General features: G+C 42.4%; 1 long non-coding RNA gene across 1 annotated transcript in view; it reads left to right on the top strand.

Annotated features, from left to right (window-relative positions):
* The first annotated feature begins 664 nt into the window (after positions 1-664).
* Positions 665-26,504, top strand: part of LOC115197308 (uncharacterized) — a 78,361-nt gene continuing 52,521 nt past the window's right edge. The window contains exons 1-2 of the long non-coding RNA XR_003878993.1: positions 665-879; positions 24,786-24,830. This is a non-coding gene — a long non-coding RNA (uncharacterized LOC115197308). The remainder of the gene's footprint in view (positions 880-24,785; positions 24,831-26,504) is intronic.

Below are 26,504 nucleotides of genomic sequence, written 5' to 3'. Positions count from 1 at the left end.
TCTGGGAGACCCCATATTTTACCTTTACCCTTTTTTTACCATTGATTTTCATTATTTTCCAGTGCAAATTGCCCAAGATTTGGACAATGGGTATAATTTGGGCTCATTGTGTAATTGTATTTGTATATTTTAATTAGAATCAAGTCAATGTACTAAATTGTTGTTGTTTTGTTATTTTGCCTCTACTGTTTATTCTCTTGCAGAGAGGCTTGTCTAGCTGTGTACTTTTATATGGGAACGTGAAGTGCTTTTTTATTACAGTCAGTTCAATTGGTCTTTCAGCTGCTCAATTGGCAAAACATCTTCATCCGCATCCAGCGAGTCCCAGACTGTGATTACAGCTTAGACTGTAAAACTTATTTATTTTTCACCATAGAGTAGAAGGCAGCACTCACTGGCCAAACACCAAACACTGCTGCTTATGTGGCGCTCAGCTCAATAGCCTCTTAGCTCTCTCTAAGGAGGAGAACAGTGGAAGAGTTTGTTTCCTCTCCCTCTCAAGCCTACTAATCCTGCTGCATTGTCTGTGTTTGCTAGCAGGCTTCTCTCTCTGCCTTTGTTGTGGTTGTCAAGCCAGTTTCTCTCTCCCACCTCTGTGTGTCTCTCTCTCCGGCTGCCACTAGAGATCCAGGAAGTAAAGAGAGAAAGAGAGAAAAAATACCCAGCAGCTGAGGGAACAAGGAAGTGAATACAGCCAGGGCCTGAGCTTCAACTGTGAAGTGAAAGTAGAGCAGGTTAGAGCACAGAGAGCAGGGCAGCTGTGCTAAGGAAGTGCTAGCTAGCTAACGTCATCACTGGCTGTGCTCTCCGCAGCAGAGAGAGAAACAAAGAGTGACAGAAAGCGAACAAAACTGCAGAGCCTGCCTCACAGATATACCAGTAAGTACACATTGGGAAGCGAGCTTCACACGGGTAGGCCCCATAGGGGGAGAGAGAGTGTGTGTGTGTCGGTGTGTGAAAGAGTCAGAGAAATGGAGCTAGCAGAGTGGAGAAGAGAATTGAAGAGTAGGGGGAGTTTTATGTGCAGTGAGGCCCAGTTGGTGGTTGTTTGTGTCAGAAAGGAGAGAGAATAGCCGAGCAGTGCTCAGGAGAGGTAGGCCCCCACGGAGCGAGAGAGGAAAAGAGAGAGAGAAGGAGATTGGAAGAGAGAGAGAGCACAAAACATACTTTTGTATGCAGCTCAGGCCCTGCTGTGTGTGTCAGGCAGGCAGCGTGGGTAGCCTCCATTCTTAAAATGCTCTCCCGTCGAGTGAAATAAATGAAATGGGAAGGGAGAGGAGAGAAAAACAAAAATATCGAAGCGTTAACCTCTCTGGGCCAGTGGGACGTTTGCGTCCCACCCTAGTCAACAGCCAGTGGAATCGCATGGCGCGAAATACAAATACCACAAAAATGCTAGAACTTCAATTTCTCAAACATATGACTATTTTACTCCATTTGAAAGATAAGACTCTCGTTAATCCAACCACGTTGTCCGATTTCAAAAAGGCTTTACAGCGAAAGCAAAACATTAGACTATGTCAGGAGAGTACCCTGCCAAAAATAATCACACAGCCACTTTCAAAGCAAGCATATATGTCACAAAAACCAAAACCACAGCTAAATGCAGCACTAACCTTTGATGATCTTCATCAGATGACACTCCTAGGACATGATGTTATACAATACATGCATGTTTGGTTCAATCAAGTTCATACTTATATTAAAAACCAGCTTTTTACATTAGCATGTGATGTTCAGAACTAGCATACCCACCGAAAACTTCCGGTGAATTTACTAAATTACTCATGATAAACGTTGACAAAATACATAACAATTACTTTAAGAATTATAGATACAGAACTCCTTTATGCAAACGCTATGTCAGATTTTAAAATAGCTTTTCGGCGAAAGCACATTTTGCAATATTCTGAGTACATCGCTCGGCCATCACAGGCTAGCTAATTTGACACCCACCAAGTTTGGGGCAACCTAAACTCAGAATTACTAGTAGAAAAATTGGATTACTTTTGCTGTTCTTCGTAAGAATGCACTCCCAGGCCTTCTACTTCAACAACAAATGTTGTTTTGGTTCCAAATAATCCATAGTTATATCCAAATACCTCCGTTTTGTTCATGCGTTCAGGTCACTATCCGAAGGGTAACGTGCGAGCGCATTTCGTGGCAAAAAAATTCCAAATATTCCATTACCGTACTTAGAAGCATGTCAAACATTGTTTAAAATCAATTTTTATGCTATTTTTCTCATAAAATAGCGATAATATTCCAACCGGACAACATTGTATTCATTCAAAGACTGAAAGAAAAAAATTGAGAAGTCTCGTGAAAGCGCATCTCAGTCTCACTGTCCCCAGGTAGGCCACTTACAAACTCTGCTGCTGTACTTTGCCCAGAGACAGGAGACACGTCATTCCGCTTTCTGAACACTTTAGAGAGCCAATGGAAGCCTTAGAAAATGTCACGTAACAGCACAGATGCTGTATTTTCGATAGAGATGCAACAGAAGGACAGCAAATTGTCAGACAGGGCACTTCCTGTATGGAATCTTCTCAGGTTTTGGCCTGCCATATGAGTTCTGTTATACTCACAGACACCATTCAAACAGTTTTAGAAACTTTAGAGTGTTTTCTATCCAAATCTACTAATTATATGCATATTCTCGTTTCTGGGCAAGAGTAGTAACCAGTGTAAATCGGGGTACGTTTTTTATCCGGCCGTGAAAATACTGCCCCCTAGCCCCAACAGGTTAACCCCTTCTAGAGCCGCCACTGCCTCTTTATCTTCATCATCAACTTTCCCCTTCCCCTGGTCTCTCTCTCCTCCACACACACTGTTCTCTTGTATCCCAGCCGTACCGCATGCCCCATTTTCCACCACCCCTGGCTCTGCCACAGGCCTCATTCCCTGTACCATTTCCTCCCCCGCCCCCTCCCTTGTGTGTCTGTCCCTGCCCAGCTGTTGGGACTGGGGCTGCAACACTTCCTGGCCGTAGGGCATCAGTTGGTGTCGTGTGCTGCAGGCGTGTTTCTCGGCGTGGCCAGGGCAGAAGACGAAGCTGCAGGTGTGACCTGGGTCGCCGGCTGGGCCTCGTCAGGCTCGCACGCATCACATGACCCATCCATCTGCGGTAGCTCGTCCTCATCAGGTCCTCCACTTCCTCTCCAAGGTTCCCCTTGGTCTGTCATTGTAGTGGGTCTGAGTAGGGTGAGTAGGTGGGTAAGTGAAGGACACCCTGTGGGAGAGATGAGTAGTAGAGGACAGGGTATATAAATAGGTACTTGCTTTACCTAAGCAAGAGTAACAAGTTGTAGGGACTACTGTCAGAGGGGAAACAAAACACATCCCTTTCAAAGGTACTGTACCTGCCAAAGTTTACTGCTTTTGTCTGCAAACACACCCCTCTTTGTTTGCATACTTTTCCCCACATACACACACTGTAGATGCACAAACTGGTGAGAGTGCATACCTGCATTATCTAATGCATACACACTCTCTTTCTCTCCAAGTTTCTCCTCTTTCTGTCCAGCATCAGGGCCAGACCATTTAATAAGAGGGACACAGTGACAGTGGAGAGGCTGTGCTGTAAGGAGGGCACTCTCTATTGCAAGGCTGACGAGAAGGTAATCTGTGGGGTGTGTGCTGTGCAGGGGGAGCACCGCGAACATGAGATCATCACCCTGCGCGAGGCCTACGTCTGGCAGAAGTTGAGTTGCACAGTGTCTTCAGAAAGTATTCTTAACACTTGACTTATTCAACATTTTGTTGAATTCAAAATGAATATAAAAAAATCTCACCCATCTACACACAATAACCCATAATGATGAAGAGAAAACATGTTTTTAGAATTTTTGGAAAATTTTGTGAAATTGAATGCAGAAATATCTCATTTACATATGTGTTCACACCCCTTTGCTTTGACACAGCATATTGAGCTCAGGTGCATCCAATTTCCTTTGATCATCCTTGAGAAGTCACTACAACTTGATTGGAGTCCACCTGTGGGCAATTATATAAGGTCCCACAGTTGACAGTGCATTTCAGAACGAAAACTATACCATGAAGTCCAAGGAAAGAATTGTGATGAGGCATATATCTGGGGAAGGGTATAAAACAATTTCTAGAGTGTTAAAGTTTCCAAGAGCACAGTGAAAAATATCCCCAGACTTTGCCTAGAGCTGGCCTTCCGAGCAAACTGAGCAACCGGGCAAGAAGGACCTTGGTGAGGGAGGTGACCAAGAACTCAATGACCAGTCTGACAGAACTACAGAGTCCCTGGGCTGAGATGTGAGAACCTGCCAGAAGGACAACAGTCTCTACATCACTCCACTTCACCAGTTATCAGAGTCGGTACAGCCACCCGGTTTCTTCACGCATCACGCCGACTGAAACAAACATCTCTCTGGTAAGAAGAAGGGTGGGGGTGTATGCCTTATGATTAACAAGTCGTGGTGTGATCATAACAACATACAGGAACTCAAGTAATTTTGTTCATCTGACCTAGAATTCCTTACAATAAAATGCAGAATGCATTATCTACCAAGAGAATTCTCTTAGATTATAATCACAACCGTGAATATCCCCCCCCAAGCAGACATCTCGGCCGCCCTGAAAGAACTTCATTGGACTCTATGTAAACTGGAAACCATATTTCCTGAGGCTGCATTTATTGTAGCTGGGGATTTTAACAAAGCTAATCTGAAAACAAGGCTCCCTAAATGTTATCAGCATATCGAATGCGCGACCCGGGCTGGCAGCATTCTGGATTATTGCTACTCTAACTTCCGCGACGCATAGAAATCCCTCTCTCGTCCTCCTTAGCAAATCTGACTACGACTCCATTTTGTTGCTCCCAGGCTATAGACAGAAACTAAAACAGGAAACGTCCGTGCTCAGGTCTGTTCAACGCTTGTCCAACCAATCTGATTCCACACTTCAAGATTGCTTCGTTCACATGGACTGGGATATGTTCCGGATAGCCTCAGACAACAACATTGATGTATACGCTGATTCGGTGAGCGAGTTTATTAGCAAGTGCAGCGGTGATGTTGTACCCATGGTGACTATTAAAACCTTCCCCAACCAGAAACCGTGGATTGATGGTAGAGGTCGACCGATTATGATTTTTTTCAATACCGATACCGATTTATTGGAGGACCCAAAAAAAAGCCGATTTATAAAAATAAAAAAAATAAAAAAAATAATATATATATATATATATATATATATATATATATATATATATATATATATATATATATATATATATATAATTTTTTTGTAATAATGACAGTTACAACAATACTGAATGAACACTTATTTTAACTTAATATAATACATCAATAAAATCAATTTAGCCTGAAATAAATAATGAAACGTGTTCAATTTGGTTTAAACAATGCAAAAACAAAGTCTTGGAGAAGAAAGTAAAAGTGCAATATGTGCCATGTAAGAAAGCTAACGTTTAAGTTCCTTGCTCAGAACATGAGAACATATGAAAGCTGGTGGTTCCTTTTAACATGAGTCTTCAATATTCCCAGGTAAGAAGTTTTAGGTTGTAGTTATTATAGGAATTATGGGACTATTTCTCTCTATACGATTTGTATTTCATATACCTTTGACTATTGGATGTTCTTATAGGCACTTTAGTATTGCCAGTGTAACAGTATAGCTTCCGTCCCTCTCCTCGCTCCTACCTGGGCTCGAACCAGGAACACATCGACAACAGCCACCCTCGAAGCAGCGTTACCCATGCAGAGCAAGGGGAACAACTACTCCAAGTCTCAGAGCGAGTGACATTTGAAACGCTATTAGCGCGTACCTGCTAACTAGCTAGCCATTTCACATCGGATACACCAGCCTAATCTTGGGAGTTGATAGGCTTGAAGTCATAAACAGCACAATGCTTAAAGCACAGCGAAGAGCTGCTGGCAAACGCACGAATGTGCTGTTTGAATGAATGCTTACGAGCCTGCTGCTGCCTACCATCGCTCAGTCAGACTGCTCTATCAAATCATAGACGTAATTATAATATAATAACACACAGAAATACGAGCCTTAGGTCACTAATATGGTCGAATCCGGAAACTATCATCTCGAAAACAAAACGTTTTTCCTTTCAGTGAAATACGGAACCGTTCCGTATTTTATCTAACGGGTGGCATCCCTAAGTCTAAATATTCCTGTTACATTGCACAACCTTCAATGTTATGTCATAATTACGTAAAATTCTGGCAAATTAGTTCGCAACGAGCCAGGCGGCCCAAACTGCTGCATATACCCTGACTCTGTTGCAAGAGAAGTGACACATTTTCCCTAAATTCATGTTAGCAGGCAATATTAACTAAATATGCAGGTTTAAAAATATATACTTGTGTATTGATTTTAAGAAAGGCATTGATGTTTATGTTTGGAGCAACGTGTACCTAAGAGATTATATGCAACGCAGGACAGGCTAGATAAACTAGTAATATCATCAACCATGTGTAGTTAACTAGTGATTATGATTGATTTATTGTTTTTTATAAGATTAGTTTAATGCTAGCTAGCAATTTACCTTGGCTTCTTACTGCATTCGCGTAACAGGCAGGCTCCTCGTGGAGTGCAATGTAAATCAGGTGGTTAGAGCGTTGGACTAGTTAACCGTAAGGTTGCAAGATTGAATCCCCGAGCTGACAAGGTAAAAATCTGTCGTTCTGCCCCTGAACAAGGCAGTTAACCCACCGTTCCTAGGCCCTCATTGAAAATAAGAATGTGTTCTTAACTGACTTGCCTAGTTAAATAAAGGTGTAAAAAAAAAATGTTTGTATTTATTTTTAATTACCGATTTCTGATTGTTATGACAACTTGAAATCGGCCTGAATTAATCGGCTATTCTGATTAATCGGTCGACCTCTAATTGATGGCAGCATCCGTGCAAAACTGAAAGCGCGAACCACTGCTTTTAATCATGGCAAGGCGACCGGAAACATGACCGAATTCAAACAGTGTAGCTATTCCCTCAAGCTAAGCGTCAGTATAGAGACAAAGTAGAGTCGCAATTCAATGGCTCAGACACGATGTGGCAGGGTCTACAGTCAATCACGGATTACAAAAAGGAAACCAGCCCCGTCGCGGACACCGACGTCTTGCTCCCAGACAAATTAAACAGCTTATTTGCTCGCTTTGAGGACAATACAGTGCCACTGACACGGCCCGCTACCAAAACCTGCGGGCTCTCCTTCACCGCGGCCAACGTAAGTAAAACATTTAAACGGGTTAACCCTCGCAAGGCTTCCCTAGCCACGTCCTCAGAGCATGCGCAGACCAGCTGGCTGGTGTGTTTACGGACATATTCATTCAATCCCTATCCCAGTCTGCCGTTCTCACATGCTTCAAGAGGGCCACCATTGTTCCTGTTCCCAAGAAAATGAAGTTAACTGAGCTAAACGACTATTGCCCTGTAGCACTCACTTCCGTCGTCATGAAGTGCTTGAGAGACTAGTCAAGGATCATATCACTTCCACCCGAGCCTCCCGTGTGGCACAGTGGTCTAAGGCACTGCATCACAGTGCTAGCTGTGCCACCAGAGATTCTGGATTCGAGCCCAGGCTCTGTTGCAGCCGGCCGCGACTGGGAGGCTCATGGGGCGGCGCACAATTGCCCAGCGTTGGCCGGGTAAGGGAGGGTTTGGCCGGCAGGGATATCCTTGTCTCATCACGCACTAGCGACTCCTGTGGCGGGCCGGGCACATTGACCAGGTTGCCAGGTGTGCATTGTTTCCTCCGACACATTGGTGCGGCTGGCTTCCGGGTTGGATGTGCATTGTGTCAAGAAGTAGTGCGGCTTGGTTGGGTTGTGTTTCAGGGGATGCATGGCTCTCGGCCTTCGCCTTTCTTGAGTCTGTACGGGAGTTGCAGCGATAGGACAAGACTGTAACTACTACCAATTGGATACCACGAAATTGGGGAGAAAAAAGGGCAAAAAATAAATATATAATAATAAAAAAATATATATCACCTCCACCCTACCTGATACCCTAGACCCACTCCAATTTGCTTACCGCCTCAATAGGTCCACAGACGAAGCAATCGCAATCACACTGCACACTGCCCTAACCCATCTGGACAAGAGGAATACCTATGTAAGAATGCTGTTCATCATGGGAGCTGTACTGTTAGATTTCAGTGCAGCCTTTGATATTATTGACCATAACTTGGTGTCGAGAAAAATGACGTGGTATGGCTTTTCAACCTCTGCCATATCGTGGATTCAGAGGGTTTTCTTTAATGGAAGCTTCCTTATCGTCAAACATGTAAAGTGTGGTGTACCGCAGGGCGGCTCTCTAGGCCCTCTACTCTTTCCTATTTTTACCAATGACCTGCCACTGGCATTAAACAAAGCATGTGTGTCCATGTATGCTGATAATATCTATGTTATAAAAGTGGTACTGTGTAATGCCTCTGTTATAAATGTGGAATTGTGTTTATATCCATGTTATGAATGTGGTACTGTGATTAGATCTGCTACTGTATCTAATAGAACTCAGAGGGTTTTCTTTAAAGAAAGCTTCCTAATGTCAAACATGTAAAGTGTGGTGTACCGAAGGGCAGCTCTTTAGACCCTCTACTCTTTTCTATTTTTACCTGCCATGTGGTACTGTGCAATATCTATATTATAAATGTGACACTGTCTAATATCTATGTTATAAATTTGGTACGGTGTTCATATCTACATTATAAATGGACATTTCCCCTCTGCTTCTCCCCCTATGGACATTCCCCCCCACTGACTTTTCCTCTGCCCCCACTCCAACAACATTCATCAATGTTGAGCTGTTAATATGTATATTATAGTTTTATAAATTATCCTTTTTTTTTAATTTACTTGGTCCCCACATCCCCTGAATAGTCTTTACTCTGCCGCCACCCCAATGGACATTCATTTATTCATCACTGCTACAGTTATGTTGTACAGTATATAGTGCTATTTCTATATTTCTATTGTTGTTTTTGTATTACCCTTTTCCTTATTTTATTTCACTTTGTCTTGCATGTTGGAGTGCAGAGCCTAATATTTGTACTATATCCTGCAATCACACCTGCAACCCTGTACATGTGACTATTTAGCACTCAACCTCTGAATCGGAATCTCAATAAACAAGTAGTGATCATGCTCAATGTGAAGTCAAAAAGTCAAAATGTTCCATTACCGTACTTAGAAGCATGTCAAACGCTGTTTAAAATCAATTTTTATGGTATTTTTTACGTAAAATTGCGATAATGTTCCAACCGGACAATAGCGTATTCATTCAAGGAGAAAAATAAAAAAGAGCGAGCTCGCGGGACCGCGCATATCCAATCCCTTTGTTGCCAGGCAGATCACTCAGAAACTGAGCTCCTATATTCTTCCCAGTGACAGGAGAAGGCTCAAACCACTTTCCGAAGGCTTTAGACAGCCAATGGAAGCCTTAGAAAGTGCAACGTAACACCACAGATACTGTAGTTTTGAAAGGGACTAGAAAGAACTACAATTCTCAGATCCTCCACTTCCTGGTTTACTTTTTCTCAGGTTTTTGAGTTCTGTTATACTCACAGACACCATTCAAACAGTTTTAGAAACTTCAGAGTGTTTTCTATCCAAATCTACTAATAATATGCATATTCCCATTTCTGGGCAAGAGTAGTAACCAGTTTAAATCGGGTACGTTTTTTCATCTGGCCGTGAAAATACTGCCCCCTATTCATATCAGGTTAACAGTTTTGAAAGTCAGTTTCTTAAATGGTGCATGTTTATCAATAATTTGAAGAAGCAATTTCATAAATTCATCAAGTGTAGGGTCTGGATGCTCCTGATTAATCACATCAGACCAACAAATATTTTTACATCATCCACATAAAAGTCTCAGCAAAATCTTTTGTGTGATCTCTTATACTGTACACTATTTTATGCCCAGCTTTTGGAACTTTGGCTTTCCTAGATATAACCATTATTGTGATCACTGCATCCAATGGGTACGACTACAGCTTTGGAACAAAGTTCTAAAGTATTAGTAAAAATGTGTGGATCTTGTTCCTGTAGTGTTTTGTAAACACCCTGGTAAATTGATTATTAACCTGAACCAGATTACAGGCACTGGTTACAGTGAGAAGCTTCCTCTTGAGTGGACATCTTGATGAAAACCAGTCAATATTCAGGTCCTCAAGGAGGGAGACCTTTCTGTTTACATCACATACACTATCAAGTATTTCACACATATTATTTAGATGCTGACTGTTTGCACTTGGTGGCCTATAGCAACACCCCAAAAGAAAGGGCTTTAGATGTGCCAAGTGAAGCTGCTACCACAACACTTAAAAAACACTTGACATGAGATCTTCTCTACGCATTAGAGGCATATGGCTCTGAATACATACAGCAATATTCTTGTTTTGCTACTGCTGTATTATCTAATTAATTATCTAAGTGAGTCTCAGAAATGGCTAATATATTAATGTTATCTGATGTTAGCAAGTTATTGATTTCATGAACCTTATTTCTAAGGTTACATATATTCATATGGGCTATTTTCAGCCCTTTCCTGGGTAGCTGATCAGAGATAGACATAATATGGAAAAGCGCGTTCCGTGTTCAACAGGAAGTGACGTGTTGTGCAGTGCATGGGTATGAATACATTCTGAAGGCGCTAACATAGATATAAGCAGTCCCACCATTTATAACATAGATATAAGCACATTCCCACCATATATAAGCACAGTCATGGCATAACAAAAGAGTTCTAAACTTACATTCCATTGTAAAGGGAGTGAGATATCTCAGCCACCTCTGTCCTTGAGTAGCTGAACTGCAAAGGCATTCTTCATGGTGAGAGAGCATACAGCACAGTGACAAAGCCTGTATGTAACTCATTCTATGCCCTCTACTGTATATGACCTACATAACATCACAATACATCCCCTACAGTATAGGAGAAATGATACAATCAATATTGTTTATGTATCTGTAATGTCAAATGATAGTAGTACACTAATAGAGCTGAGGAATATCAAATGATAGTAGTACACTAATAGAGCTGAGGAATATGAAATGATAGTAGTACACTAATAGAGCTGAGGCACTCATACAGCATTTCAAGTCAACACACAAGGGCTTTAGAAGAGTAGAGCAGAGTATCTCCATATGTTTAACATATAAAGATGTCATGTATTAATAATAATAAAAATAATAATAATAATGTATGCTATCATTGGACAGCTACAATGACATCATGACAAATCTTCCCAATTATCCAGCCCTATTAATAATGTGTTTGGAATATATTCCAGTGTCCGTTTGGCTGGGGATCAATTCGTTCCTGCGTCATGGCTTCCTTTCCAGATGGCTTTTTAATGCAGAAGTTTTACAGCCCGTCCCCTCCCGTCCCGTGACTCACCGACTAACTAACTGCTCTCTGTGGGCAGAGGAGATATCATGGAGCGAGAATGACACATCATCAGCTTGACTACGGAGGGAGTAGAGAGACGACATTAGCAACGTGAATGTCCCACCCACCTGAGGATCTGTCTTTTTCAGCCATCTATTTCTTGCGTTTGAGTTATGCAAAATCCACTTGTCACGTCTTGCTGGATTGATTGCTTTCATTTTACTCCTGCGAGTCTTTCATACTCTTGCTTGTGTCTGTCGTTTTTTCCATTAACGTTCCAACCGCGGACATTTTTGTAATGACCTGTCAAACACAACCCGGTAATGGCTGAAATGGGCTCAATGGAATACATAGGCCTTGTCCAAATTTCTTTATTTTACTTTATTTCAACAGGGTGCCCTGCATTTTACAATTTACACATTCTACAGAATACAAGCGACAGTTAAAATACAAAAATATACAAAATACAATCATAGATATCATCTACATCTCTCAGCTACCAGGTCTTCTATCAATACTCTAAACTGTCTGAGCGGCACCAGAACATCCAATTTCAATGAGATCTGCATATTTTCCCAGCAGTTGGACACATTAAAACAAAAACTGGATCTACCCAATTCGGTGCAGACCCGAGGAACCTCAATAGTTAACCTGTTTAGGATAGGGGGCAGTATTTTCACTGCCGGATAAAAAACGAACCCGATTTAATCTGGTTATTACTCCTGCCCAGAAACTAGAATATGCATATAATTGTTTGATTTCGATAGAAAACACCCTAAAGTTTCTAAAACTGTTTGAATGGTGTCTGTGAGTATAACAGAGCTCATATGGCAAACCAAAACCTGAGAAAATTGCATTCAGGAAGTGCCCTCTCTGACCATTTCTTGGCCTTCTATAGCCTCTTTATGGAAAATAGAGGATCTCTGCTGTAACGTGACATTTTCTAAGGCTCCCATAGGCTCTCAGAAGGCGCCAGAACAGGGAATGATGACTCTGCAGTCCCTGGCTGAAAAACAGTAGCGCATTTGGATAGTGGTCGATCTGAGAACAATGAAACGGGTGTGCGCATGCACGTCAAGAGTCCATTTTACATTTTCAGTCTTTGAACGAAAACGACGTCTCCCGGTCGGAATATTATCGCTATTTTACGAGAAAAATCGCATAAAAATTGATTTTAAACAGCGTTTGACATGCTTCGAAGTACGGGAATGGAATATTTGGACATTTTTTTTTGTCACGATATGCGCCGGCGCGTCACCCTTCGGATAGTGTCTTGAACGCAAGAACAAATTTGGATATAACTATGCATTATTTGGAACAAAAACAACATTGGTGTGGAAGTAGAAGTCCTGGGAGTGCATTCTGACGAAGAACAGCAAAGGTAATCCAATTTTTTGTATAGTAAATCTGAGTTTGGTGAGTGCCAAACTTGGTGGGTGTCAAAATAGCTAGCCTGTGATGGCCAGGCTATGTACTCAGAATATTGCAAAATGTGCTTTCACCGAAAAGCTATTTTAAAATCGGACACCGCGATTGCATAAAGGAGTTCTGTATCTATAATTCTTAAAATAATTGTTGTTTTTTGTCAACGTTTATCGTGAGTAATTTAGTAAATTCACCGGAAGTGTTCGGTGGGTATGCTAGTTCTGAACGTCACATGCTAATGTAAAAAGCTGGTTTTTGATGTAAATATGAACTTGATTGAACAAAACATGCATGTATTGTATAACATAATGTCCTAGGAGTGTCATCTGATGAAGATCATCTAAGGTTAGTGCTGCATTTAGCTGTGGTTTTGTTTTTTGTGACATTATATGCTCGCTTGAAAAATGGGTGTGTGATTTATTTCTGGCTGGGTACTCTCCTGACATAATCTAATGTTTTGTTTTCGTTGTAAAGCCTTTTTGAAATCGGACAATGTGGTTAGATAAAGGAGAGTCTTGTCTTTAAAATGGTGTAAAATAGTCATATGTTTGAAAAATTGAAGTTTTGGTTTTTTTGAGGAACTTGTAATTCGCGCCACGCCCTATCATTGGATATTGGAGCGGTGTTCCGCTACATCTAGATGTAAGAGGTTAACCTGTTAGGGACAGATGTTCCCCTCTGGATAAGAGCGTCTGCTAAATGACGTAAATATAAAATGTCTAACATAGCCTGGTAAACAGTTGGGGCAATGATATACATAAGTGTTGTTTGCAAACAGATTAATATTACAAGTTTTAGCAAATAGACCAATATTATTGATATAAGTTGTAAAGAGAGCAGGTCCCAGTACCGACCCCTGCGGTACACTTTTTGTAATATCCAGGCAACTAGACGTAACACCATCAGAGATCACACATTGACTCCTGTCTGACAGATCATTTTCAAACCACTTGCAAGAAGCCTGATCCAGGCCAATATCAGTCAACTTTTGAATGTGAGGGTCAATTGTATCAAAGGCCTTGGAAAGGTCTACAAATAAGGCAGCACAATTATTTTTATGATCCAAGCAATTTAACACATCATCTAAAGCAAGTGTAGCAGCTGAAACTGTACTATGTCCAGGTCTAAAACCAGATTGGTGTACATTACAAATAGAGTGAGAAGTAAAAACAATTCCTAGCTAGTCAGGTAAAGTTAGTCATGGATTCTAAAACTTTGTAAATGCAAGATCATTTGGAAATTGGATGGTAGTTATCTAAGTCAGAAGGATCAGCAGTATGACGATAATTTATGATTGGGATTATGTAAACGGGATTTGGTGTTGATAAATCAATGTCTCAGCACAACCTTGAAATGCGAGGACAGGGTCCAGACACCAAGATCATTTGGATGGACCCCATCCTTTCTGTAGAAAATCTTCTGTTTCCAAAAGGTGTCAACAGAGCTACAGCAGACTCATAGCCAGTATTGTAGTGCCAGCAACCTGCTGAATCTTTTGCTGCCATGACTCAGATAATTGGATGTTTATTGGAGTCTTTCAGAGTTCCAATCAGTTCTATAAAATCCAGTTTCAGACATTCCGAGCTAGCCATCCTAATGTAATTAAATCCCAAATGGATTATGACAGCGACAGCCCCCCATGTTCTGGCGTAAAATGGTAGGAAGCAGCCTAGTAATGTCCTATTCCCGAGCCCCAGGATAACGAAATGTTTTTGCCTCGGGAACCGAGATGTTTCTCACCATAGAGCTGCCGATTATAGCGTAAAAACCATTGTGGCTGACTGAGGAGCCAGTGCGTCAGACACCCTCGAGGTCCGGTGATCCGAGTCCAAGGAAGAATCCGATGCAGAATCCCCCTGGGAAGGAGTCAGGATAGCTGGAACATCCAAAGCCAGGATGGCAAAGCTGTTCAACAACTGGATTTGGGTCAGCCTTCCCAATGCCAAAGAAGCCCCACTCACCACAGGCTGCTTCCCTCCATTAGCTCTACGGCTGGTGGTGCGCTTCCGTGGTTGGGCAGTAGGAATGGTGACAGTATCATTCACTAAATCATTCACTGCCCTTGACCAGCACAAAAACATCCTGTGGCGTTCTGCATTAGCATCGAGCAGCCCCCATGATATGCAACTTTTCAGTCAAGTTAGGAACAAATATTCACAGGCAGATAGGAAAGCTAAGGCTATCTTTTTCAAACAGAAATTTGCATCCTGTAGCACAAACTCAAAGTTTTGGGACCCTGTAAAGTCCATGGAGAATAAGAGCACCTCCTCCCCACTGCACTGAGGCTAGGAAACACTGTTACCACTGATAAATCCACAATAATTGAGAATTTCAATAAGAATTTTTCTACGGCTGGCCATGCTTTCCACCTGGCTACCCCTACCCCGGTCAACAGCCCTGCGCTCCCCACACAGCAACTCGCCCAAACCTCCCCCATTTCTCCTTCACCCAAATCCAGATAGCTGATGTTCTGAAAGAGCTGCAAAATCTGAACCCCTACAAATCAGCCGGGCTAGACAATCTGGACCCTCTCTTTCTAAAATTATCTGCCGAAATTGTTGCAACCCCTATTACTAGCCTGTTCAACCTCTCTTTCGTATCGTCTGAGATTCCCAAAGATTGGAAAGCTGCCGCGGTCATCCCCTTCTTCAAAGGGGGAGACACTCTAGACCCAAACTGCTACAGACCTATATCTATCCTACCCTGCCTTTCTAAGGTCTTTGAAAGCCAAGTTAACAAACAGATTACCAACCATTTCAAATCTCACCGTACCTTCTCCACTATGCAATCTGGTTTCAGAGCTGGTCATGGGTGCACCTCAGCCACGCTCAAGTTCCTAAACGATATCATAACCACCATCGATAAGAGACATTACTGTGCAGCCGTATTCATCGACCTGGCTAAAGCTTTCGACTCTGTCTATCACCACATTCTTATTGGCAGACTCAACAGCCTTAGTTTCTCAAATGTTTGCCTCGCCTGGTTTACCAACTACTTCTCCGATAGAGTTCAATATGTCAAATCGGAGGGCCTGTTGTCCAGACCTCTAGCAGTCTCTATGGGGGTGCCACAGGGTTCAATTCTCGGGCCGACTCTCTTCTCTGTATACATCAATGATGTCGTTCTCGCTGCTGGTGATTCTTTGATCCACCTCTACGCAGACGACACCATTCTGTATACCTCTGGACCTTCTTTGGACACTGTGTTAACTAACCTACAGATGAGCTTCAATGCCATACTACCCTCCTTCTGTGGCCTCCAACTGCTCTTAAATGCAAGTAAAACTAAATGCATGCTCTTCAACCAATCGCTGCCCGCACCTGCCCGCCTGTCCAGCATCACTACTCTGGACGGTTCTGACTTAGAATATGTGGACAACTACAAATACCTAGGTGTCTGGTTAGACTGTAAACTCTCATTCCAGACTCACCTTAAACATTGTACAATCCAAAATGAAATCTAGAATCGGCTTCCTATATCGCAACAAAGCATCCTTCACTCATGCTGCCAAACACACCCTCGTAAAACTGACCATCCTAACAATCCTCGACTTCGGAGATGTCATTTACAAAATAGCCTCCAACACTATATTCAGCAAATTGGATGAAGTCTATCACAGTGCCATCCGTTTTGTCACCAAAGCCCCATATACTACCCACCACTGCGACCTGTATGCTCTCGTTGGCTGGCCCTCACTTCATACTCGTCACCAAACCCACTGGCTCCAGGTCATCTACAAGTCTCTGCTAGGTATAGCCCCGTCTTATCTCAGCTCACTCGTCACTATAGCAGCACCCACCTGTAGCATACGCTCCAGCCGGTATATCTCACTGGTCTCCCCCAAAACCAATTCTTCCTTTGGCCGCCTCTCCTTCCAGTTCTCTGCTGCCAATGCCTGGTACGAACTGCAAACATCTCTGAAGCTGGAGACTCTTACCTCCCTCACTAGCTTTAAGCACCAGCTGTCAGAGCAGATCACTGCACCTGTACATAGCTCATCTGTAAATAGCCCATCCAATCTACCTCATCCCCATACTATATTTATTTAGTTATCTTGCTCCTTTGCACCCCAGTATCTCTACTTGCACATTAATCTTCTGCACATCTACCATTCCAGTGTTTAATTGCTATATTGTAATTCCTTTGCCACCATGGCCTATTTATTGCCTTACCTCTCTTATCCTACATCATTTGCACATGCTGTATATAGATTTTTGTACTGTATTATTGATTGTATGTTTGTTTATTCCATGTGTAACTCTGTGTTGTTTTATGTGTCGAGCTGCTTTGCTTTATCTTGACCAGGTTGCAGTTGCAAATGAGAACTTGTTCTCAACTAGCGTACCTGGTTAAATAAAGGTGAAATAAAATAAATACAATTAAAATGAATCCATCAGAAGCGATGGTCCTGCTCCATTTTTTAGTAATGTGGGAGACTTCTTCTGGGAGGGGTCCCTGGAAGGCATTGGCCATTCAGTCAATGAGTGTTGACATGGTGGTGATACTCTCAGCACATCGGAATGGTGTCCAGTCTGGGGGAGTAGACAAGGAGAAGGTAGGCGGGAGTGCTTTCCCCAGTAGATTGTGTAAATTCTTAATGTGTTTGCTAAGAGTAGACACTTCTTCTCTATAGTCCTCTGCGAGTAACCAATTGTGGCATTGGAACTCCGGTTGGTCCACATTGTCCCGGAAGAGAGCGTAGTAAATACAGCTCCTGCAGCGCACAAATATTTCTCCTTCCAGTCAAAGAGTGGGCGTTTCTCAGGGTCAGTGAATACCCATACTCGTGTCCTAAATAGTATCCCGTTTGAGTATGAGAAAAATGTATGTTTTTAAAAGTATGCAGCATTTCCAAAATTGAGTATACTTTAAATGCCCACGTGTCATACTCATTTTGGCTTTGACCACAGCTGATCAATTAGATATGGGGATGCGCTATCGAAATCAACGAATAGTTGGAAACAACGCAATTACACATGATGTATTCTCAGTATGCGAAAATAGAATGTTTAATAGTATGCAACATTTCGAAAATCGAGTGTGGTTTAAATGCCAGGATGTCATACTCATTCCAGCTCTTCATCTAGTAGAATTAGATGCACACTTTTCCACAATGCATTGGAAGAGGTGGGCTGTGAGTGATGGGCCCTAGTTCTCTTCAAGTAGCCAACAACAAACTAGGCTACTTAATTGGGATGATGCCTGAAGCTTCTGTGTTGGTGTTCAAATGTAGGCTAAGTCATTTTTGTTCTCCTTAAAATGATCACAAGAATTGCATTGTAGGCTACATCTTTGAGAATGTAACTGTTTTTTATTTTATTTTTACCCAAAGTGGATTTCTGTTTTCTCACTGAAAAGTGTTTATTGTTCTCTTCGTCAGAGCTTTTAGTCTTGTCCGTCTATGGCAAACAGAAAGTGTATTTATTTAAAATCTATGAATTATTTTTGATAAATGGCTATAAATCTACAGTGGATATAAAAAGTCCACAAAAACCTGGCTTTTTAACAGGGGTGTGTACTGTAAAAGAATGAGACAAAGATAAATCATGTCAGAACTTTTTCTACTGTTAATGTGATCTATAATGTGAACAATTCAATTGAAAAACAAACTGAAATCTTCAGGGGGGAAAATGAAAAATAAAAACCTTACAATAACCTGGTTGCATAAGTGTGCACACCCTCTTATAACTGGGGATGTGGCTGTGTTCAGAATTAACCAATCACATTCAAACTCATGTTAAATAGAAGTCATTACACACCTGCCATCATTTAAAGTGACTGTGATTAATCACAAATAAAGTTCAGCTGTTCTAGTAGGATTTTCCTGACATTTTCTTAGTTGCATCTCAGAGCAAAAGCCATGGTCCGCAGAGAGCTTCCAAAGCATCAGAGGGATCTCATTGTTGAAAGATATCAGTCAGCAGAAGGGTACAAAAGAATTTCCAAAGCATTACATATACCATGGAACACAGTGAAGACAGTCATCATCAAGTGGAGAAAATATGGCACCACAGAGATATTACCAAGAACTGGACGTCCCTCCAAAATGTATGAAAAGACGAGAAGAAAACTGGTCAGGGAGGCTTCCAAGAGGCCTACAGCAACATTAAAGGAACTGCAGGAATTTCTGGCAAGTACTGGCTATGTGCTACATGTGACAACAATCTCCCGTATTCTTCATATGAATGGGCAATGGGGTAGGGTGGCAAGACGGAAGCCTTTTCTTACAATAAAAAACATCCAAGCCCGGCTGAAGTTTGCAAAAACAAACATCAAGTCCCCCAAAAGCACGTGGGAAAATGTGTTATGGTCTGATGAAACGAAGGTTGAACTTTTTGGCCATAATTCCAAAAGGTATGTTTGGCACAAAAACAACACTGCACATCACCCAAAGAACACCATACCCACAGTGAAGCATGGTGGTGGCAGCATCATGCTTTGGGGCTGTTTTTCTTCAGCTGGAACCGGGGCCTTAGTCAGGGTGGCGGGAATTATGAACAGTTCCAAATACCAGGCAATTTTGGCACAAAACCTTCAGGCGTCCGTTAGAAAGCTGAAGAGGAAGTTCACCTTTCAGCATGACAACGACCCAAAGCACACATCCAAATCCACGAAAGCATGGCTTCACCAGAAGAAGATTAACGTTTTAGAATGGCCCAGCCAGAGCCCAGACCTGAATCTAATTGAACATCTCTGGGGTGATCTGAAGAGGGCTGTGCACAGGAGATGTCCTCGCAATCTGACAGATTTGGAGCGCTTTTGCAAAGAAGAGTGGGCAAATATTGCCACATCAAGATGTGCCATGCTAATAGACTCCTACCCAAAAAGACTGAGTGCTGTAATAAAATCAAAAGGTGCTTCAACAAAGTATTAGTTTAAGGGTGTTCACACTTATGCAACCAGGTTATTGTGAGTTTTTTATTTTTCCCTTTCAAAGATTTCAGTTTGCTTTTCAATTGAATTGTTCACGTTATAGGTCACATTAAAGATGGAAAAAGTTCTGACATGATTTATCTTTGTCTCATTATTTTACATCACAAAAAACTGGCATTTTAACAGGGGGGGTAGACTTTTAAATCCACTGTATGTCAGTGGCTGCGATGTATAGTTCAGCCAGGAGTTGATGGACAGTCGGAAAAGTGAATGAAATGGTAGGCGGGACATCCCAGCTTCAAGTGGTTTCAGATTTCACATCTTATGTCACACGGGCTCAGAAATAACACTGCGTCCATGGGAACCAGGGCTATAGATCGAAACATTTCGATCTATAAACGAAAATGTCAGTTGGAACTGGTACCAGAACCATGCAGGTCCCCTAAATAGGGGACCTTACATCTAAGTTAATATGAGATGAAAGGAGAGTTCCTAACGAGTTCAGGAAGCCGAGCTAGAGCTCTGTGAGACTTTCACATTAACGGGGGCAGATGTTTTGACCAAGAGAGACCTTTAGAACATATGCACATTTTCTCTAATACTAAAGATACAAATATGTGTTTTACAGTTATAAGGAAGGTGAAATCTTATAGTTAATCATTTTATAATTTGATTATGCTATATTTAGAAACATAAGTAAATTCAAGCCTTATTCATAGTTTTGTTGAATAGGAAATACATCATACTGTACATAAAATTTGTACTGTGTACTTACATTTATGTCCTTAAAAGTGACTACACCTCAGCAATTTATAAAACATTTTACTAGAAAGGTGAGATTTCAACCTTTCTTTGAGCATGCAACATTACTAGTTATTGTTTATGGCCCTTTCATGATAAATAATCACTTTTATGCCGACTATGGGGATTATACCGCTTTACATTTTCAATCCCATTGAACTGTTTAATGAGGCAGTCTAGACAGTGCAGGTAGGCCTAGACATAGCATGTGTTTGGTGGTTGCAGCCCTGTTCCACCCCTTTGTTACTTTATTAATATATTCAAATGAACCCATTGTATTTATGCTAACTAGGCACGTATACTGTTCTATATTCTAACACAACATATTGTAAAAAATACCATTAGAACATTTATATATGAGTGCGTTCTAAGAAATCAAAGTGAAATTGACAATACATTGAATACCTGAATGTTCATCATAATCTCTGAACTTCATTAATTATTTGTCTGTGCCAGCAAAATGTTTTATGTGCTATAATTCGTTCAATATCTGATGGATTTAAAACATTCTAAAAGTTTGAAATATCTTCATCCATTGTCCAACTATTGCATTTATTAGAATCGTTTTTAAAACCTTTTAACAATTTTGATGACCGTTATTAAGGATATTATCACTTCCACATTTACACTCAGGCATACATTATCATGACATTATCATGACATTAGCAGGATATTATCATGACATTAGCAGGACATTATCAAGACATTATCATGACATTAGCAGGATATTATCAGGACAATGATGATTAAGTACAAAATTGTATCCACTCACTACTGTAAGTCGCTCTGGATAAATTACAATTAAAAAAAAAATATATATATATATATATATATATACTGCTCAAAAAAATAAAGGGAACACCTAAACAACACATCCTAGATCTGAATGAAAGAAATAATCTTATTAAATACTTTTTTCTTTACGTAGTTGAATGTGCTGACAACAAAATCACACAAAAAGAATCAATGGAAATCCAATTTATCAACCCATGGAGGTCTGGATTTGGAGTCACACTCAAAATTAAAGTGGAAAACCACACTACAGGCTGATCCAACGTTGATGTAATGTCCTTAAAACAAGTCAAATGAGGCTCAGTAGTGTGTGTGGCCTCCACGTGCCTGTATGACCTCCCTACAATGCCTGGGCATGCTCCTGATGAGGTGGCAGATGGTCTCCTGAGGGATCTCCTCCCAGACCTGGACTAAAGCATCCGCCAACTCCTGGACAATCTGTGGTGCAACGTGGCGTTGGTGGATGGAGCGAGACATGATGTCCCAGATGTGCTCAATTGAATTCAGGTCTGGGAAACGGGCGGGCCAGTCCATAGCATCAATGCCTTCCTCTTGCAGGAACTGCTGACACACTCCAGCCACATGAGGTCTAGCATTGTCTTGCATTAGGAGGAACCCAGGGCCAACCGCACCAGCATATGGTCTCACAAGGGGTCTAAGGATCTCATCTCGGTACCTAATGGCTATCAGGCTACCTCTGGCGAGCACATGGAGGGCTGTGCGGCCCCCCAAAGAAATGCCACCCCACACCATGACTGACCCACCGCCAAACCGGTCATGCTGGAGGATGTTGCAGGCAGCAGAACGTTCTCCACGGCATCTCCAGACTCTGTCACGTCTGTCACGTGCTCAGTGTGAACCTGCTTTCATCTGTGAAGAGCACAGGGCGCCAGTGGCGAATTTGCCAATCTTGGTGTTCTCTCGCAAATGCCAAACGTCCTGCATGGTGTTGGGCTGTAAGCACAACCCCCACCTGTGGACGTCGGGCCCTCATACCACCCTCATGGAGTCTGTTTCTGACCGTTTGAGCAGACACATGCACATTTGTGGCCTGCTAGAGGTCATTTTGCAGGGCTCTGGCAGTGCTTCTCCTGCTCCTCCCTGCACAAAGGCGGAGGTAGCGGTCCTGCTGCTGGGTTGTTGCCCTCCTACGGCCTCCTCCACGTCTCCTGATGTACTGGCCTGTCTCCTGGTAGCGCCTCCATGCTCTGGACACTACGCTGACAGACACAGCAAACCTTCTTGCCACAGCTCGCATTGATGTGCCATCCTGGATGAGCTGCACTACCTGAGCCACTTGTGTGGGTTGTAGACTCCGTCTCATGCTACCACTAGAGTGAAAGCACCACCAGCATTCAAAAGTGACCAAAACATCAGCCAGGAAGCATAGGAACTGAGAAGTGGTCTGTGGTTACCACCTGCAGAACCACTCCTTTATTGGGGGTGTCTTGCTAATTGCCTATAATTTCCACCTGTTGTCTATTCCATTTGCACAACAGCTTGTGAAATTGATTGTCAATCAGTGTTGCTTCCAAAGTGGACAGTTTGATTTCACAGAAGTGTGATTGACTTGGAGTTACATTGTGTTGTTTAAGTGTTCCCTTTATTTTTTTGAGCAGTGTGTGTATATATATATATATATATATATATATATATATATAATTTTTTTTATTTTTTATTTTTTTATTGTAATTTATCCAGATTTTATATATATATATATATATATATATATATATATATATATATATATATATATATATATATATATATATACTGCTCAAAAAAATAAAGGGAACACTTAAACAACACAATTTACATCCAAGTCAATCACACTTATGTGAAATCAAACTGTCCACTTAGGAAGCAACACTGATTGACAAATTTCACATGCTGTTGTGCAAATAGAATAGACAACAGGTGGAAATTATAGGCAATTAGCAAGACACTCCCAATAAAGGAGTGGTTCTGCAGGTGGTGACCACAGACCACTTCTCAGTTCCTATGCTTCCTGGCTGATGTTTTGGTCACTTTTGAATGCTGGCAGTGCTTTCACTCTAGTGGTAGCATGAGACGGAGTCTACAACCCACACAAGTGGCTCAGGTAGTGCAGCTCATCCAGGATGGCACATCAATGCGAGCTGTGGCAAGAAGGTTTGCTGTGTCTGTCAGCGTAGTGTCCAGAGCATGGAGGCGCTACCAGGAGACAGGCCAGTACATCAGGAGACGTGGAGGAGGCCGTAGGAGGGCAACAACCCAGCAGCCGGATCGCTACCTCCGCCTTTGTGCAAGGAGGAGCAGGAGGAGCACTGCCAGAGCCCTGCAAAATGACCTCCAGCAGGCCACAAATGTGCATGTGTCTGCTCAAACGGTCAGAAACAGACTCCATGAGGGTGGTATGCGGGCCCGACGTCCACAGGTGGGGGTTGTGCTTACAGCCCAACACCGTGCAGGACGTTTGGCATTTGCCAGAGAAGATTGGCAAATTCGCCACTGGCGCCCTGTGCTCTTCACAGATGAAGCAGGTTCACACTGAGCACATGTGATAGACGTGACAGAGTCTGGAGACGCCGTGGAGAACGTTCTGCTGCCTGCAACATCCTCCAGCATGACCGGTTTGGTGGTGGGTCAGTCACGGTGTGGGGCGGCATTTCTTTGGGGGGCCGCACAGCCCTCCATCTGCTCGCCAGAGGTAGCCTGATAGCCATTAGGTACCGAGATGAGATCCTTAGACCCCTTGTGAGACCATATGCTGGTGCGGTTGGCCCTGGGTTCCTCCTAATGCAAGACAATGCTAGACCTCATGTGGCTGGAGTGTGTCAGCAGTTCCTGCAAGAGGAAGGCATTGATGCTATGGACTGGCCCGCCCGTTTCCCAGACCTGAATTCAATTGAGCACATCTGGGACATCATGTCTCGCTCCATCCACCAACGCCACGTTGCACCACAGATTGTCCAGGAGTTGGCGGATGCTTTAGTCCAGGTCTGGGAGGAGATCCCTCAGGAGACCATCTGCCACCTCATCAGGAGCATGCCCAGGCATTGTAGGGAGGTCATACAGGCACGTGGAGGCCACACACACTACTGAGCCTCATTTGACTTGTTTTAAGGACATTACATCAAAGTTGGATCAGCCTGTAGTGTGGTTTTCCACTTTAGTTTTGAGTGTGACTCCAAATCCAGACCTCTATGGGTTGATAAATTGGATTTCCATTGATTATTTTTGTGTGATTTAGTTGTCAGCACATTCAACTATGTAAAGAAAAAAGTATTTAATAAGATTATTTCATTCATTCTGCTTTAGGATGTGTTATTTTAGTGTTCCCTTTATTTTTTGGAGCAGTGTATATTGAATTAAGACATTATCATTGTATTAAGTGTGATAATCGTTGTCATAATTTTTCCTCTGAGGAATATTTAGAATGATAAAAGGAATTTGACAAAGTTTAAAAACCAACTTCAAATGGTTTGACTGTGTCTCTGTCTTTTTTCTCCTCCAGAGCAGGGAGGGTTACGACCTGCTGGGCTGCACACAGAACACTGAGGTCAGTACAACCAAACTGTTACAACTAACATTCCAATATGGCCGATGGTGTTTCTACCTCGTAACATTGCTTTGAACGAGAACGTCTGATGATGATTCTTTTCCTTCAAATTCTATAACAATGAATCCCATCAGCGGCAGTATGAGACATCAGTCTATCGTGAGCTAAAGATGGATTACACAGAGATTACATCCTAAATGAGACAGGGGGTAAACATGGGAGCCAATTATTCCCATCTATTCACTGTGTTCCATTTACTGGGAGGGCTCCCATTTGGCTCCCTGTCTAAGAACCTAGAGATTTATGCCATCACCACCTAAATCTGTCTTCATCTCCTCCCAGACACACATACATGGCTCTGTTGAGCAGTACTATAGATAGATATCGTCACAACATCCTTGTTTACTGCTGAGACATAGTACAGAGCCCTGGATTGCTTTCATACAGTGCTAGTGACTGTAGGTCTTCCTTTAGGTAGTTTATTGTTCAGTGCAAGTTATTGAACATGCATGTTTGACATGGAGTAGGTTATTTGGCAGGGGTCCTGTTTATAGAGTGATATTAGTAGTGTTTCCTTTAGTGATGTTGGTTCCCACAGTAGCCTATGGGATTGGCAGGTGGCTAAGTTGTTATCCCTGTTGGCAAGCTACCTCAGGTAGACCAATGTAAAACACACAACAACTGAAATAGACTTTCACTATTCCAGGTCGACCTTGGAAAGGATAGCTGTAATTCCTGCCCAGATAGGTTAGTGTAGGGACACAGTCACTGGAAATAAAACGGTGTGCGTGCGTGCATGTCTGGGAGTTAGGTCAGTGCTAACCAGCCAGGTCTCATTTATTTACCACAGACAGTGTTGTACCTGGCCCCCCAGTGAACCCTGCAGGCCTAACGCTCTGCTGTGTCGTTACATAACTCTGTCTCCCGCTGAGAGCTGACCTGCAGCCATGCACCATAATCTAGCAGGTTCATTTGAACACCCTTTGAAAAGGTAATACCCTTATGGGCAGCCCCAGCCCCGGCAATATATCATACTGAAATATCAACGCTGCCCCCAGGCCTTCCCGCTACCCCAGGCCTTCCTGGACCTTTTGTCTCCTGTACCTCCACCAGAGAGGTGTGGCGTGTTCAGGAAAATCCACTTCCCTCCTTATTCACAGGCTGACGTGTCAGGAACCATTAGGTGGATTTGTCGCTGTGTCCTCTCCATGCTCTCAAACATCACAGCTTCTCATTATGCAAGACTGCAAGCTGATACAGTGCAGTCAACTGGTGGCAGAGGGAGGGGTGTGTGTGATGAGGAAGTTTGAAAATATGTAACTTTAGCATGGTAAAATGAGTCTAGCAAGAGAAGAGGTGTGTGTGTACAGTACCATCCCCCTGCGGCGCATGGAGATATGGGCTCAGAGACTTGCAGATTCAAATCCCCATACCTGAGGCAGAGTACACAATTAAGTAGAGGGAATTTAATTTAAGTTAACAACAGTTAGGGGTTCAACTTTTTTATCCACTCACCTCCTTGCATGCATGCACATACACACACACACGCACAAGCACGCACATTTTACTATCCTTGTGGGGACAAGGATAGTAAAAGGATAGTAAACCTAACCCTTACCCTAACCTTAACCCCAAGCCTTAAAATAGCGTTTGTCCTTTTGGGGACCTGTCTAT

Source organism: Salmo trutta, chromosome 7, assembly GCF_901001165.1.
Source record: "Salmo trutta chromosome 7, fSalTru1.1, whole genome shotgun sequence".
NCBI classification, from domain to species: Eukaryota; Metazoa; Chordata; class Actinopteri; order Salmoniformes; family Salmonidae; genus Salmo; species Salmo trutta.
The sequence above is the reverse complement of the archived record's forward strand: the minus strand, read 5'-3'. Positions and strand labels throughout refer to the sequence as shown.